Source organism: Protopterus annectens, chromosome 13.part0 (genome assembly GCF_019279795.1).
Source record: "Protopterus annectens isolate FY-2018-M chromosome 13.part0, PAN1.0, whole genome shotgun sequence".
NCBI lineage: Eukaryota > Metazoa > Chordata > Ceratodontiformes > Protopteridae > Protopterus > Protopterus annectens.
Genome location: NC_056747.1, coordinates 1015640952 through 1015659935, shown reverse-complemented (window position 1 = coordinate 1015659935; position 18984 = coordinate 1015640952).

Below are 18984 nucleotides of genomic sequence, written 5' to 3'. Positions count from 1 at the left end.
ACTTATTTTTTTACTTTAACAGTGGATGCTTTGGATTTCAGCAGAATTTCTCCAGATCCCCTGTAAAGGTTGCCAAATGTTGAGCAGCTATGGATAAAAGAGGGTAAACCCACACAAATGCAAGGCTTAAATACAGGTGAAATTAAACACTTTTAAGCTAAACTAACAATGTACACAATGAGCTTTCCTCCAGTAATGTCCAACTCAGATGAGGCTCAGACTACACACTTCTGCTACAAGGGTGCAGGCAGGGCCCTCCTAATGTAGGATAGCTGGAATAATGTTCAAGTGTCACAATACAATACAGATTCAGCAGATGTGACTGTAGCCTATGCTATGTACTAGCTATTTAATGCAACAGAACAGCTTTTTTAAAGTGCAGAAAAATACAGTAAAAATCAGCAAAATGAGGCAGCAAATGATAAAATACTGCCAACAAAGTGCAAAGAAAACACAAAAAGTATTTTTTTTATTTTAGTAGTGGATGCTTTGGATTTCAATGGAATCTCTCCAGACCTCTGGCAAAAGTCGCCAAACATTGAGCAGCTCCAGTTAGATGACCTGCAGTGGTACAGCCTTCTGCATAAACTGGCAGCTCTTTGAGCAGCTGTGAACAGTGGAAAGCTAACAAAAGCATTTCCTGTAAAGGATTTTAAACTAGAGAGGTTTGCTTATATACTAGGCAGGGGGAGCCATGTTTGCACATAGCTAGGCTTTTATACCAGCAGGATGAAAGACTTTTACACAATTAATCCCTCAGGCCAATCAGATAAAAACACAATAAACTTTAAACCAGCAGTTTCCCACTTCGATGGGTTGAATTCAACTCTGCTCCCACCAGAGTGCAAAAGACCCCTCCTAATGTAAAAAAAATTGGTATTGAGTGCAGTAACAAATGATTTACAGAATTCCTGCAGTATCAGGAATCCTTCTAAATAAGTTCACTAACCCTGAGAAATATTCAGCAAAATACAGAAAAAAAGTGCACAACATAAGAGAACATTTTGGCAGACTCATGAGAACTTTGACAAACTCAGAACAGCTTTTTCAGTACCAGAGGAGGTTGGGGAATATGAGAATACTGTTAAAACAACCTAAGAGCAGTACAGTAACAAACAGATGGTGTTTCTTTAAGAAGTGCAGGCCTAGAAACAGTGATAAATTCAACCAAATCAATAAATGGAGCAGAGAAGTGTTAAATAATATTGAGACACTAAGAGCAGCTGCAAAAAATACTTATATCACCTTTGTAATCCACATGAGTTTAGAATAATCCAAGTCTTGTAGTCATAGGTGTCCGAGCCAGGCACAGAGAAGCTCTGAATAAATGTGCCTCTGTGGCCATTTGAGTTATTGCACATGCCTGGCCAGATACATGCCAAAGTGGGCACTGTACTCAATGACTGGACTGATAAGAGAAGGGTAGAGGGGGACAATGACATTCCTGGACCTGGGGGCTATATCTTTACTTGTAAACTGCACAATATAGAATAACTTTCTAACCACTGTGGACACATATTGGTCAAATGTTAGGTTACTGTAAATATATGTTCTCAAATCTTGACTACAGGGTTGACTTTGAGGGGTGTATTGTCAATGTGGTAATTTCCCAGAGTGATGGCTTTCTGAAAGAATGCAATAATGCACTCTTTTGGCATATAGTTTTAGTCCATGGCTCTGGCACCAGTTATTTGTTTGGATCAAACATTTCTGCAGCATGGCTGAGCTATTTGGGGGATTCAATGACTGCTCCAAACTTGCTGTCATCCACAAATTTTGTCAACAAGACACCCTTGGTATTTGTCCTTACTTCAGAGAAGTAGATGCAAAAAACATGAGCGGTCCCAGTTTCCAAGCCTTGTGGGACTCAATTGCTGACTGGTCTTTTTGTGGAGGTAGTTTCCACTATCTTGACCTCTTGAGGTCTATTTGTAACCAGTTGGCAATCCACCGGGTAATGCGGGGGTTTATTCCCAATTGGGTAAGCTTTTCCACTATGCCTGAGTGAGGTATTGTTTGTGTCAAAAGCTTTGGCTGGATCTAGGTAGGTGGTATGCACTGCCTTTCCTTTGTCCATTGCTTTAGTGAACTTTTAAAAGAAGTCTTCTAAGCTGAGTAATCAAGACTTGGCTTTAAGAACCCAAACTGAGATGGTCCAGTGTTTGGAGGTTCCCTGTATCCTTACTGATTAATTCCATAGTGTATATTTTCATGGCCTTGCAAATGAGACTGGTCAGATTCATGGGTCAGTAATTACCTGGTTCAGAAAATGGCCCTTCCTTGTGCAGAGGTATGACCGTTGGTGTCTTCCATTCGCTTGGTACAAAGTCTGTGTGGAGGATGATGTTGAGCAGTGCTGTTAGGGGCAGGGATAAGTCATACTTCATGCTGTTTATGATGCATCCTGGGATATTGTCAGGACTCATTGATGCAATATTCCTGGCATTTGACAGCACATTCAGGACCTGGTCCTGACTGAAGACAGGAAGGTATCAGTTTCTGGAATATCTTATGAGATAAAATATGGTGAAAGAGGAGTGACGTTGGAGCTACATTTATTAGCTATTAAGTTTGCTATGTATTCAGCTTTGGTGTAGGTGGTGGTGTTGTCCACATCACTGCATAGAGCTCTTGAGGATGAGGACACAGCTAAGGAAGGCTTTATGATTGTCCTTAGCATGAGTGGCTTATCTTTGGCCCAAACTAGGCTTTGGTGGTTTTGATTAAACTCCTGAGTCACTTATTTATTTTAATGATGATGGATCTAGCCTGCTATGGGCTACTCTTTTGATATTTGGCCATGATTATTTTTCTTTTATTGTAAAACTTGTTTATGTTGTGGTTCCACCAGACAGGCTTGTTTTAGAGGTTAGCCCTCTGCTTGTCCCTGCAAGGTACAGCTGCTGCTATGCAGCAGTTGTTGATGTGCTGGTACTATTTAGTGGTGTATGTTTTTGCATACTCAGCAGAGCTTAATATAGTTGTGGGGGGTATTTGAAACTTGCTAGGAAAACCACTTTATGGTCTGACTTGATGAGTAGAGATAATACATAAGGGGCAGAGCATGAGGCGCCCATATTGGTAAAGGATAAGGACAAGAATGTGGTTTCTCCTAGTGAGTACTCTCACTAGGTGATCCAGAGTATCTGTATTAACAAAGTCCAGGAATCTCTGTGCTTGTGAACTAGTAGTGGTGCAGATTTCCAAGGCTATAGCTGGATAAAGTCACCCAGGAAAATGGCATTGGGTTAATGCTGAGGAACTCCAGTTGTTGTAATTAGGCACTCTGACTATCTTGGGTAATTGAGGAAATTCTTTAATAAGACTATAATATGGTAAGGGAGTGGTAGTGAGTTGCACGCAAAAAAGTCCTAATGCATCATGCTACTTAACCAGTCTAGATGTAAGATGTTTCCTGATAAATATCAAGACCCTCCACCTTTTTTCCCTCCTGTTTTTAATTTCTCCAACTCTTTTGGGTTTCTAATGGGCCCCATTCCTAAGTCAAAGTATGATTACAGTTCATGAAATTAGTATTGTTTCAATCTTTTTTTTTTTTGCATAAACATTTGTAATATTTTCTATTTTCACATCTGATGTACATTTTAAAGAAAATCACAACTACAAACTTTATACACTTTTTATACATTTCACAACATGAATATTTCATTACTGGAAAACATTTGCAAGTGTGTGATTATCTTTTTACATTACTGAAAAACAATAGCTAATTCAGTCACATATCTATATTTCACATCTGAAAAATACTCACACTTTCCTGAGTTCAGTACAACATCATTACAAGCAAGCTATTTGCAGTCTTGGAGTTCAGCAAGTCTTACATGATATATTTATTTATTTATTTTTTTACTCAACATTTTTTTTATTTTAATCATATAACATAGTATAAAAATGTTTACAATTTAAATAAAAATGTCTTAACTATATACAATATTTACATTCAGCCTGACAATAGCAGATTAAGATAATACCAGAACAAATATAAATAGTAAGAATATTACATTATGTATAGATTGTCAGGAAGAGTCTGGTTTCAGTTGTAAAGTTTCAGTCAAAGTCAGTACTTTTCTCCATGGGTTGTTAACTAATGACCTAGGTTGGATTCTTAATTCTTTAATTTTGATCTCCATTAATGCAGACTTCTTCAGCAGACAGAGAAATTCCTCCATGGTGTGCGCTGTGTTGGAGTTACATCTCCTAGTTATACATTTTCTAGCTATTGCTAGTATTGTCCAGAGTAAATACAATTCTGTGTTCTTCAAATGAAGATTTTTAGTTACATTTAATAAAATTACTGATCTGGTCAAGATATATGAATCTGAATATATTGCTTGTAAAAAATTATTGATCTTATTCCAATATGTTTTAATATTAGTACAATCATAAAAATACATGGTACCAATCTGCGCTGGTGAAGCTTGACATCTCCAGCATAACACGTTACTAGATGAGCTGATTTTTGAAACTTTTTCAGGAGTTAAAAAGGATTTATGTAGATATTTCCAGTTAAATATTCTCCAGTATTGCGAGTGGGATGTTAATGTAACTGAATGTAGTATATTTGACTTATATTCTGATGATAAGGTAGCCAATAAACCTTTAGTTATATATCACCAATAAGATACTTTAGGAACAGTCTTATAAGCAGTTTCAATTTTTGATGTCAGCCAGAAGTGCTCTTCGCAGCATCCGCAATGTGCCCAGTAATGACTCCTGCAATTCTTATGGCGCTACATTTATCGGTAACATATCTAAATACAATTGTAGATTCTTTTTTATAAGACCTGTTGCTCCTGCTACTGTTGGAACTGTCTGGGTATCTGTCTTCCACATTGCTCTCATTTCTGCCTGCAAATCCTGATATTTTATGATTTTGTGTGTCGCTGTATGCAAGACACTGTAGTCCCTGGGGGTAGCGATTTCCATGATCAATGCTACTCTTTTCTTTTCATGGACGACTACATCTGGTTTCCTCGCATCTGTCATTTGGCCTGTTGGTAATGGGTGATCCCATGTGATGTAAACTTCATTTTCTACAATGCTTTGTGGCTCATGTTTCCAGTGTTTTTTAGCTATTCAATATTATAATGTTTGCACAATCCCCAGTGCAACAATCTTGCCACATTATTATGCCTTTCAGTAAACAGTCCTTCTGCCATTAGTATATCACAACCAGCAACAAGATGTGTAACTGTTTCCAAATCTGTTTTACAAAACCTACATTTGTCTGTTTCTCCCACATGTTCAATGGACTTTGTAAACCAACATGTACGTAGTCCACAATCTCGGGCCGCCAGTATTAACCTTTCCTCCTTTGGTTTGAATTTGCTTCTCCTTAACCATTCCTGCATTCAGTCCTGATCAACATGAGGTTCTTCCAGGAGTTTTCTATACTTGCAAGTATATTTATGCATTTTACACATTTCTTGCCTTCTCATCTGATCCTTCACCTTATATTCTTTCTTTTGTTTTTTTGGCACATTCATTTGCTGACTGATTTTTATCTACTTCTGGTTTGATTTCCATTCCCGCTTGATGGCAATATGCTTCTGCTACACTAAGAAGAGAAGTCTTCTTAGATTTATTGTCCTCATTTCAAAACTTTCACCATGTTTGGGTCTTGTGAGGTCAACAGATATGTATGCAGTACCACGGTTGCAGATCTATATATGTAATCAATTTCAAGGAGGCCCATACCTCCTCTGGAATGGGGAATATATAATCTTGGTATGCACTGATGTTTATAAATCATTTGGTGAGCATGAAGCATCCTTCTTGTTTTCCTGTCTAATCTGTTCAACACCTTTTGGTGCCAGTCAGTCACTCCAAAACTGTATGTTATGACAGGAAGAGCAAACTGGTTTATAGCTTGAACTTTGTTACTAGATGTCAACTCTGTTTTCAGAATTAATTTAAGTCTTCTAAAATATTCCTTATTGAGTTTTATTTGCATTTGTTCATGTTTTGTTGTTTATCCTTCATCAGTTCCCAAGTATTTATACACTCCCTCTTGCTCAAGTTCTTTTATATTACATTCCTGTCCCAAACTGATGTTTTCATGGTGCTGCAACTTTCCTGCTTTAAAGGTTGCTTTTGCAGATTTATCAAGACCAAATGACATTCTTATATCATCTGAAAAAAGTTTTGACTACTTGCAGGTGTGGTTTCAGTTCCTCATCTGATAAGCTATATAGTTTTAAATCATCAACAAAGAGAAGATGAGAGGTCTTTACACTTTTTTGCTTTCTGGGAGCCAAATTATAGCCATGGCCTAAGCTGTTAAGCAGACAGTGTAATGCGTTAGGGGCAAGGTTAAAGAGCAACAGTGACAGAGTCACCCTGGAATATCTCCCTTTGGATGTGTATCCCTGGAATAATAATTTGTTCTTTACCATGGTTTAACTGCAAAGTGGTTTTCTACTGTTTCATGGTTGCTGAGATGTAGTTTACCAGTGTAGGATGCATCTTATACATTTTTAAGCATTCTTTTATCCATGAATGTGGGATACTGTCAAGTACTTTTTTGTAGTCTATCCATGCCATACTTAGATTCTTTCCCTTTTACAGCTCTCCACAATGACTTTATTTAACAACAAATGATCCTTTGTTCCATATGACTTTCTTTTATTACCCTTTTGTTCTATTGCCATAATTGAGTTTTCTTCTAAATGACTATAAACTCTGTCTGCATCAATTCCAGTATATAGTTCTATATCCATCTTGTCACCCATATCCAAAGTTCTCAAGAATGGTATCCATCAGCAGGTAATGCAATACCTATTGCAAAACAATATTTTAACACAGACGATCTTTGGCTAATGAAGTTTTCTGATGACTGCAAACTGGGAACCATAATCAAAACTCCAAAAGATGTGGATATCCTACAAAAGGGCCTCACTGAGACAGATGCCTGGTGTCAAAGCCATGGCCTCAAGCTCAGTGCCAAAAAGTGCATTGTCATCCCTTTTGGTAAAAACTCTGTACCATGGGTACATAGGTGGTAGTCTACTTAACACCAAAAGTGTGATAAGAGACCCTGGGACACAGGTGGACAGTAGTCTCTCCTTTGATAATCACATTGCCACAGTAATCAGGAAATCCTTCTACGTGGCACACCTCATCACAAAAGGTTTCTCATCTTGAAAAAAAGAGGTCATTGTTCCCCTCTACTCATCACTCATTAGACCCATTATAGAGTACAACGACCCTTTTGGTATGTACCTCACAAGACATCTACAACAACTGGAAAGGCCGCAGAAATACCTCACAAAGAGGATTACCGGTCTCAAACAGATGCCCTATGCAGACCGTCTCAAAAAACTGCAGCTTTACTCCGTCACATATCGCCTACTCAGAGGTGACCTCTGCCTAGCACACAAAGCTATGCCAAACCCAGAGCTTTTGGACATGCTCCACTTAAAGAAATCCCAATCCCTCCAAGCTACATGCTTTAGGGACCTAAACCTTGTCACCACAATAAACAGAACATGCAGGATGGATTCAAAAAAAATCTTGATGATTGGATGGGAGATAGGAAATTCACCCTGGGGATCACTTCTGTGCCTCTGCTCGACAGTGGCACAGGAAAATAATTTTTTTGGGTGGCGAAAGCCAGGGTACCTTTTGGCTAGGCTTATATAGGCCCTAGGGCCAATAGCCTAGTACCTACCTATGAACCTATGAACCAAAACCCAACATGGCTTCTGACCATGCCACAGCACAGCTACAGCTCTATTATCCTTTACAGGCACCGTGAACATGGCCAGAGATGCAGGTTGCTATACTGCCTCAGTATTCCTTGATCTCTCCAAGGCCTTTGACACAGTGTCTCACCCTTACTATTGAACACACTGTCTAACTTAGACTTCTCATATAACACAGTAAAATGGTTTCAGAGCTACTTCAAGGATCATAAGCAGTGAAATGGTCCAATGAACTCTCACCCTTTCTCCACAACCCTACTGGAGTCCCTCAAGGCTCCATCCTTGGACCCCTACTCTTCAACATTTTCACAAACAACCTTCACACTGCCTCTCACCCTGAAACCCTCATTCAATACATTGATGATTCCACCATAATCTGTACTGTGCAATCACTACTAGAACTATTTTCAAAAACTCAGCAGTCCTTTACTGCTGTTGAATCCTGGCTAAGAAATGCGCAACTCTTTCTTAATCCAAAAAAGACTAAACTAGTACTCTTTCGCCCCCAAAACACCTCCCCTGTCACTGATCATTTCAACAACCTTGCATCTGACAACACTGTCATAGAAATAGTGCAGGAAAACAAACTTCTAGGCGTTATCATTGACAATAAGCTTTCATTTGACCCCCATATACAGCAAAAGGTAAAGAAAATGTATCCAAAAATGGGACTCTTGTATAGAAACAAACATGTCTTTACTGCAGCAACCAAAACTAACCTTGCAAAAACATTTTTACTTCCCCCCTTCTTTACGGTGCTCCTATCCTAACTAACTTACAAACAGCTACCCTAAGCAAGATGGAACAGTGCTACAACAAAATTAAAAAGTTTTCCATGAACTCTAAATATCACACACGCCACTGTAAACCGCTACTAGAACTAAACTAGCTTGAGCTCCCCAACCAAATTGCCTTTATTCAGCTATCCACCTTGCACAACCTTATTTTCAAGCCTGCTGCCTGCCCTGCACTAGCCAGTCTAGTCACACCTTACACACCAAATCAATCCCTACGATCAGAAGACAAAAATCTCTTAGCTATCTCAAAGCCCACAAGAAAACCAGGTCACTCTCTGTATTCATACTCTGTCTCTATACTTTGGAATTCACTATCTCTAGCTACCAGGTCTATGCCTGGCCTAACACATTTCAAAGCCTCTTTAAAAAAAATCTCAAAAATACATGGCTCTGCTCCTGCATAAGGCCTGCCTAATGCTCAGTTCTTCCTCTTCTTCCACACTAGCCTCATCCTCCTCATCTGTCACATTTCACTCCCTCATAGTCTGCAAGATCCTAACGTTCTCATAACTCCTTCTCTGTTTCTACACCATAATCTTAAACTACTGCTCAGACTGTAATACCTTTATTCTTCTTAACTCTCTTGCTATCCATTCTGCATCACCAACTTTCTGGCTATTTTCCTAACTGAAATCAACATTCTATTTTTTCATGTACTATAACAGGCAATGTCATACATTGCACTGCCTACATACATACTATTTTTGGACACTATCTACTCATAGGGTCTGTATCTGGTGAGAGTGACTATTATTGTCTATAATGCTTTAACTCTGTAGAATTGCCTAGATGTGTAGTATATATTGTAATATCTTGTAGCATAGCTTATGTTCTTCCAACTTATTTTTATAGTATTTCTAATGTCATTGGATATTGGATTACACTGTATTTGTATTGTATTGTATGTGGAGGTTTTCTCTCCAGGCCTGCGATGAAAACAGGTTCTGTAGACCCAGTCAGACCACCCAGGTAAACAAATGTCAAATAAATAAATAATAGTTTATATGTCGTCGGAAGACAAGTTACTGATTTATAGTTTTTAGGGTAGCTTACAGGTTCACTCGAGTAGGAACATTGTTTTTCCTTTTAGCCAGGCTGGTGTCTGTTTGGGGTGCACATATAAATAGTTCTTACTCATGGCTAAATCTTCATGCAGAGATGTTAATACTTTTAGCCCAAAATTAGGTACTGCATTTGGGCCTGGGGTTTTCCAGTTAGAGGCTTTTCTTAACTTTGTTTCACTCTCTCTGGCCATTACTTAATCTCATCTCATATCCTGTACATTTGAACTTCTAATTTTTTCTTTTACGTCTCACATCCGTTTAGCATCTTTGATATGTTCCACAGGATCTTCATAAATATTTCTCCAAAATATATCTATTCTTTCCTGGTGGTCTTTCAATTCCTTTCACCTTGTTTCCCAGTTCTCTACAAAACTTTTTTGTGTCATCAAATTGCTTATTTTGTACTTTTCCTTTATATTTATATGTGTATCTTCTAAGTTTTGCTGCCTGTGCTGATATTTTTAGTCTATTATTTGCGATAGTGCATGATAAAGCCTGATCCGTTATAATACTGTGCATTGCTTTTATCACATCTAGCTTTCTGAGTATTTTTGTTGATGTGTTCCCTCTTCTATACTCTTCTAACAGTGACACTTCTTAATTGCTTTCTAGTTTTCTCTATTTGATGCTTTCATGATGGCATTTGATTTCTTGTCCTTTCCCTTACTACCCTGTGTATTTGTGGTAGGACTTTATCCTTCCCTCCTACAGGTTCTATATTAGAACCATGAAAAGTCAGTTCAGCAAACGACTTTTACATAGAAAATGCCATTCGTCTAATTCACTCTTGTGGGGGGCTGAGCCCCCCCGCTAATTATATATATACCAACTCCAAGATTGCACTACAGTGAGGAAAGGACAAATTTTTCGAGCTTCACTGTATTGCGATCTCACTACAACAGTTCGTTGAACAGCATTTTCGATGTAAAATGACATTCGCTGAACTGAGTTTTCGTGGTTCTAATATAGACCCCTTCTACATAGTAGCTGTTCTAAATGTGTGTAAGGCATTATAGCCCTGCAGAGCCAGAGTACTTTTCTGGAATTTAAACCATGCCTTGGTCACTACAAAGACATCTAAATCCTCCAAGGTGAGGAGGGCCAGTAGGCAGTAGAGTTTTTTGTTTAGGCAGTGAGCATTTATTAGTAACACCTTCATATTATCCTTTGCTCATAGTTATATTGGTAGGTATATATGGTTGCCATTGCCTAAAAAGGCAGTATGGGGTGTAAAATGTCTTAGCCAGTATTTGTAATCAGATACAGACCATCCCAGGCAAAGTAGCGCGGTCTGTTGATCCTGTCCTCCCAGTCTGACAAAAGGTGTACTCCCTTTGAATGACATGAAAATCTAATCCATTTATTGAAGTTGATTATTTTTTTGTTTATATCGCAGCATCAGCCTTGGAGACAGTAGATTGATGCTCAATGCTAGGCTTATACCTACTGAAGCACATAGTCAGAAAGCTCCATCATGTCTATCTCCATGTAGTCCAGGGAAGTATATGTCAAGTTGTTAACATCCACGTGTACTATGACATGCTGGTACTTGCTGTTCAAGGACATGAGTGCATGCATGATATGATGAATCCTAGCACCAGACAAGCAACTGACTGTGACTATTTCCTTGTTCAGCCTGATAAGAAGTATATCTGTATGGCTTACAAGTGAGTCTGCTACGACTAGAATATTTGTTTGGGTGGATGTTTGCCTTATGGGCTTAGAATCGAAGACTGTGGGACTCCTAGTGCTATATGAGGTGGTAGGTTTTTCAGGCAGAGATTGTTACTGAGGGTGTTTAATGTCTGTGTTACGTTTGGAGGTCTTTGTTGTTTAGGAAAGATGGTCTTTGACTTAAGAAACCCAGCATATAATGAATTATGTGTTGTATGGACACTGCTAACAAACCTGATTTTTTGGTTGTCTGTGTGTGAGATTTTGGTTTCCAAGAACATTAGAATTTTCTTGGGTGGCGAAAGCAAGGGTACCTTTTTGGCTAGGCTTATATGGGCCCTAGGGCCAATAGCCTAGTACCTACCTATGAACCTATGAACCTATATAACTACATTTCTAACACACAGCATTATGCTGTTTAAGTGATAGGGGATTGTCGGACAGCATGAGATAATTCTTACATTGTCTCATGATACCCATTTCAATCAGGCGGCTACAGACATTGTGATGAAGTGCTGGTTCATGGATCCAACAGGAGTGATGGTTGGGGGTGGGGCTGTCTATACTGTTGGGGAGGTAGCCGGATTGTAGGGTATCAGATGACAGTATCAACTGGGTTTGCCAGTTTAGGAAAACAGTAAAATTTAGTTTTCATAGACAAGGTGTGGTTTACTATGACTATGAGTATCTTAATTGTGCTTAGCACAGATTATGGTAGTCACAAAATTAGAACACTGAGTCCCATTTGCTTTACCAAGGCTTCTTTTAGAGAAAAATATATTGTACATATAACCAACTGTAGAGCAAGTCCAATGATGGTGGTTAATGAGCATAGCCAGCACAACTTGTTTCCTTCTATTTTTGTCAAAATACATTGTTTGGAATTACCAGAGGGCTCTACAATCAGTGCAGGTCTTTTCTCAGTTTTCAGGGGTTATCACACTGTTCAGAGTATTGATTCAAACACTCTGGATGAGCTCAACTCAAGTTATACAATATGAGCTAAGGGAGAAAACCAATTGGAATGGCTCTAAACTTAAAACTAGTGGAGCTCTGAAAATAGATCATGCAGCCAAACATAGTTCTTTCATCACTGTGAATGTAAACTACAAGTCCTGGGTCACAGGTGGGCTATAATTACAGCCAACTGTAAAACAATGGCAGAAAAGCTACTAGTTATGTATTCAGAGGAGGAAACAGCAGGAAGGAAACTGAGGCTATGAAGCAAGGTGCCTGGGGAGAACACTAACAAATCATCTCCCATACAAGCAGGGATAGCAGCAGATAAACAGGCAGAGGACACTTTTAAGTGCAATTTATATCAAGCAATGTTTAACAGAATTAATAAAAACAGGATACGAGCAGCTAAAGGCAGCACAGAACCTGCAGTAAATCACAATAATCACACCATTGTAAATTAGGCTACAAATCTATGGCACCACACCAGGTGGAGAATCACCAGTTCTGCATTTCTGGGCAAAAATGCAGCAGTAGATGTTTGTACTAGCATATATACCATAGTAAATTACAATACTTTCATTTACTGTAACTTAGACTACAAATCTATAGCACCAGACCAGATGGAAACAGCCAGTGGGTGCATTTTCAGGAAGCAATAGAGTTGTAGTTGTTTGTATGAGCACAGATCCTGTATTTAAATCACAATGCTCTCACTTATTGCAGCATAGCTGCAACATAGCTGCAAAATCTATATCCTGTATTTTACTTTTATTGGCACTTCATATTCCTACATATCCACACTGACCTTCTCCTCTTACTTTATTTCTACCTCTTCCTCAAACCTTTGTCCACAGCAGTTCTTCATCCCTGATCCAGTCCCATAGCTTGTTAGCCCCCCATTTTGTCTCTGTTCCCCTAATTAAATCTTTACTCTCTCCCCAAGTTCAATGTAATCCACAACCAGAAAGCTAGCATCATCAGTTATGGCTTATTAACCTTGTCTCTCCACTCTAAACCATATAATGGTGCGGGTGTGGTCACTTTTGGCTAATAGTGCTTTCACTTGGATATCATTAATCCCCTCAACATTGGTTACAGCCACATCCAGACATCTGTCCTTTCTGGTAGAGTTCCACACTAACTTGATGAGCACCACTTGGCCTTTTCTTAGAGCTTTGTCACCTCTCAGTCCATCTCTACCATGCAGATTCAGATGCTTTATGAGTATATCCCCCTTCCCCCCTACCCTAGTCTACCATCGTTCTCCCTTGACATGTCTGGAGGTCAGTACATTATACTGATTCTCCAGCAGTCCTCTCGTCATTATTTACATCAGTCATCTGGGTGCTTACCTGAGGTTCTAATCCTTACCCTTCCCTTTGCATTTGATGCCTTTCCTTACTTAGTCTGCTATGCCCCCTACATCTATTCCTTTTCGGTCATTTATAACAAATGTATAGCCAGAAATCTCCCTGTAGCAACCCTCTTGTCACTAACCCACACACCCATGATGCAATATCCACCCTTCCTTCATGTATCCCTGCTTGGAGCTCCCCCATTTTCCCTCCTAGACTCCTTGCATAGTAATGCTGTCATATATTCATCAATCTTTTTGTCACTTTGCCATAGTGCATGTTCATTTTGTGCATTTGCATGTTGCCAGAACGCCTAGTTATCTTGCCTGCTTCAGTAATACCCTCTCCTGATTCACCATAGTTTAAAGGTGCACTTGCGGATACTTACCGAATACTATTGCATATTCTGGGCTTAGATGGTGTTTGTCTCTGACACAGAGCTAGTCTATTCTTCAGACCTCCCTGTCCTGGTTGTCCATAGCCTCACCCTGTCAATACACTCACTAATCATTCTCTTCCTCACTGTTCTTACTGCTGGCATTGGTAACTCATCTACCAAAACTGCCTCCAGCCTCTGTGCTGGCATCTCTGCCACATCCATGGCACTGTTTGTCAGCTTTGTTCTTTCCTTTAAATAGGTCATTGGTGCCTGTGCATGCCCCAGTATCTGTTTATACTCTCCCCTTGGTGGCTGTGTTACTTGTGATGTAACTCTGTCTTGCAATAATGCTGTTTTACTTATAAATGCATCTCCTGACAACAGACTTGTGCATACCCAAATGACATGGCCAGTACTTCTGTCCTTGTACTGCCTGTAGATGTGCTGTATAGTCATGGGGACTTCCAGCACCAACCAGAACTGCAGGACTGTGGTAATGCCTGATCACAGAATGATCTATATGATCATCAGTAGGATAATTGGATAGAAACAGTTTGAAAAGGAGGCTTCTTAACCATAATGAATCTCAGATGATGGAGTCAAGCCACAGAACTAGCAGTCATATAATCAAATGGAGCTTTCTGACAATTTCCCAGATTAGACATAAAACACTGGACAAGAAATATGTCAAACAGAGCACACTTATCTACAGAGTTCCTATTGTCATACGCCCAGTCTAACCAATTTCCTTTTGGAGTTCCAGACAGTTTGTACTACCTTGAGTAGACATGAGATACGAATCCCAGTGTGGTATCAAGATCAGTGATAATTCTAGAGATAGATAAACAGCCCAGTGACTGTATTTTGAAAATTGCTGCTAGAGGCTTTAAAGTATTTATTAATGCTGGCGTACATTCTTCTTATTATCATAATTCATAATCAGTTTAGTACCAATTGTATGTTTTAAAGGACAGTATATAAAATGCTTTTAAAGCTGTTTTCTATGCTAAATATTCCCCAAGATGCTTGCATTAACCACAAGTACAAAATGTGCTTTTTTAGATGTGCATGCCTGCTAAAATCAAGCTATTTGTGCATTAAATGTACCTGCTAACTATTTTTAATGTTATGCAGAATGTAACATTTCTTTCCTGACAGAATATAATTCTCTTTCAAATAATAAAGATGAGATGATGAGAGATATCACCAGATGATCTTTGAAATCAGTGTGTGACTGATCAAGCCCATCTAGCTTGAAAGGGAAAATATCTACCCATAGTGCATATGGAGTTATAGCGAACGAATATGAGAAATATGTGTGTGTGTGTGTGTGTGTGTGTGTGTGTGTGTGTGTGTGTGTGTGTGTGTGTGTGTGTCCCCTTTCTATTATAGTTCGGTCCTACTTCAGGAGTTAGTGGGCCTGTCGAGTTTGACTGGAGCTGCCTTGTACCACAGCTTCACCTGTATAGCAGTTCTGGTACCCAGAGCTGCCATACGGGTGAAGCTGCATGACCATGAGCTTATCCTGTATAGTAGCTCCACCTTTTTGTGCAACTTGCTACTGCAGGAAATCTGGCTTCTCAACAGGTTGCAGTACTAAGTCCCTCATACAGGTAGAACTGTTGTTTCATGGAAATGGCCCATTGTCCTCAGTGGGCTATGCCACTGCTTCAGGGTCATAAAGTGGTGGCCTCTGAAGTTTTTCAGGATTGTAAGCCTATTAGAATCAGATGTAGGACTCTGCCATTGCCCATTAATATTGCAGAATGAGGACTGGTGGAGCCCTAGGGTTTGGATTGGGTATGGGATAAATGCTCAGCATGGCATGTTACTCCATTCCAAATTCCTTTTGGAATCTTCAACTTCAGCTTTAAGTTTAAGTGCCTTATCCCAGACAATTTACAATAAATAAAACAGAAATATTAAACCAATAAATAGAAATAAATAGCAATTCAAATAACAATAAAATACATCAAATTCTTATGAAAAACATATCAACTGATCAACCATATAGAAAATTGTACAAATGTTTCTTTAGACCCCAATTAAATAAAGAGTAGGACAATCTTGGAGTAGGCTTACCACCTGTCCCACTTTGCGAGGGACAGTCCCTCTTTGGGCAGTTGTGTCCTGCAAAAAAATTGAAAAAATCCCAATTGTCCTGAGATTTTAGGAAAAAATATTTCCTATATTTTATGTAATAGTTGCATAAAACAGTTATTCTGTATCTGAGACACCTAAATGTTATAAGAATCAGAATAAGCAAGTAAAATGCTACAAGAATAAGCTTTTATTTAGGAAAAAAAGTGAAGTTCTGTCATTTGTACTGGCTGTGGGTATGTTTTGCCCTGCAAAATCTGATGTTTGTACCAAAAATGTCCCACTTTGGGCATTTGAAAAGGTGGCAACCCTATCTTGGAGACAGCTAAGGAACAAGTTCCCACAGAAGAAGATCTTGGTGGATAAATGACTGGCAACTAGAAGAATCCAAATTGTAGGATGGGATAGATAAACAATCATGTGTACCAGAGAGCAGAATCCTGCAAGGCCTGTACCTGTATAAAAGGTCATGTAGATAGGGTGGTTCCAGGCTGTGAAGGGAGAAGTATACCGGCACAAGGGATCTTGTATATAATGCCCTGTTTAATTGGCAACCATTGCAAATTCCACAAAACTGGTGTAATGTGATGGTACCTAAAGACCTGGGTCAGTAAAAGAACTGCTGTATTTTGGATTAGTTGTAGGTGGGCAAATTCTGATTCTGGCAGCTCCATGTATAAGGCACTGCAATAATCAAGAATGGAGAACACCAGTGCATACACCACAGTGGGAAGGTCACAAGTTGGAATAAAGTGCTTAATCAAGGTGATATTGTGCAGATGGAAACACTATGACTTGACCATAGCAGGAATCTGGTCCTTTAGCAGTCCTTTAGCATTAGTCTGTCATCAAAGACTATATAAGATCCTGCTCATTGGACACAAATAAAAGTTTGTCACCATAGTAACAAACAACTTGGGACAGTTATTATCATGTACTATCATGGACACGGTTTTAGAGGTATTGAGCTTAAGTCTGTTACTCAACAACCAACTGTGGATGAGTTTCAGGTACTAGCTAGATGATAGAGGGCAGTCACAGTCACCTGAGGGGATAAGAGGCAGACTTGTCCCCTAGTGGGTCCCTGTGGGACCCCATAATCAAAGGGGAGTGAGGAAGAAGAGTTTGTCACTTGCACCACCTTCTGGATGCATCTAGAAAGGTAGGAGGTACACTATTTCAGAACAACACTAGAGATACCACACTAGTGTTCCCAATGGTCCAAGTAATATGGTATGATCCACTAAATCAAAACCCAATGAAAGATTAGGAAGAACCAAAACTGAGTAATGACTGTGATCTCGTGCTACTAGGAGCTCATTAAGAACTCTAATGAGAGTCCTCTCAGTGCTGTGCCTTGTTCTAAATCCAGACTGAAATAGATCACGCAAACACCATGGCTGCTCAAATAAGACTCCTACTGTTGGTAGAAACCTTTCTCATAAACCTTACCAATAAATGGAAAGGTCAAGATTGATTGATAGTTGTCAAGGCTGCCAGAGTCTATGCTAGTCTTTTTATGGATGGAGTGACTTAAGGCTCCTTTAGGTGAGATGAAAATGCCTCCTTCCACAGAGAGGTGAAGACATTCTTGTAGAGAAAAGGACTGATTCCTTATAAGCAAGCCATCACAAACTCAGCATGGTATGGGTCCAAATGATATGTGATAGTATGCAAGCTGGAGATCAGAGCATACAGGTCATCATTAGCAATGAGAAACTCTTTGCAATAAGATTGTGTGGTTGACTTATGATTGTCAGCTGCAAGTTCAATTGGATTAAGGCAGTGATGACCCAATGAGGGGACTCTTGATGGCAAAGGATTGTACAGCAGTCTGGGCCAATAGACTGCAATCTCTATGTAACATGTCATTAATTTCTTTGAAAAAGTCACTGAAGCAGTGAATAGTGGTTATGAAGTGCATACAGCATAACTAGACCTGGTCAAGGCCTTTGACACTATTCCCCTGCAAGCATTATTGATAGACTTGCATATCTGAATACAAATCCTTATCTTGTGCAATGGATAGCTAACTGATTGTCTGAGAGATTCCATATGGTTAGAATAGCAGGTGCCACTTCTGAAAGCAAAACAGTTACCAGTGGTATACCACAGGGCTCAGTTTTGAGCCTTCTTCCATTTTGCATGTATTTCTCAGACATTCAGGCCAGCACTTCTGGGCTATGGTTAAATAATTTTGCAGATGACTTTTAATTGGGTGCTGTTATTTAATCTTCAGCTGACTCACAATTACCCCAACAAAGCTTAGACCATGTTAACAAATGGTGCAAGGACAATGTTTTCAAATTAAATGCAATTAAATGGCTGCTCAATGCCAGAAGTCTAAACCTCAAGATGCACGCACTTGAGACTCTCCTCAGTATGGAGAATATCGATATCTGTGCAGTAACAGAAACCTGGTTCAAGGCTCCCGAGAGCACCCCAGCACTAACAGGTTATACTTCATACCATGCTTTCCGGCCCCAAAACATGGACCGAATCGCAAAAGGAGGGGGAGTATCCATATTTATCAAAGATACCCACACCTCCAGGTTAGTGGCACTGCACGAAGCATCGGAGACCATCCATGTGCAACTAACAGTGGGCAAAACTGCCTTTCAGTTTGTAGCCTGCTACAGACCACCCTCCCAAACACAGGAACCTCACTCGGCTTTCCTGAGAACTCTGGAGAATATGAAGGTCTCTCCAAACACTATTATATTGGGTGACTTCAACTACCCAAACATCAATTGGGAAAACTACTCAAGCCCAAACACCCTTGCCCAACGGTTCCTAGAATTTATAAACTCAAATGCTATGGAACAACTGGTCACCACTCCCACAAGAGGAGAAAACATATTGGATCTGGTCACCACCAACATGGGGTCTCTATGTTCCACACCAGAGGTATACCCCTCATTGGTAAGATCA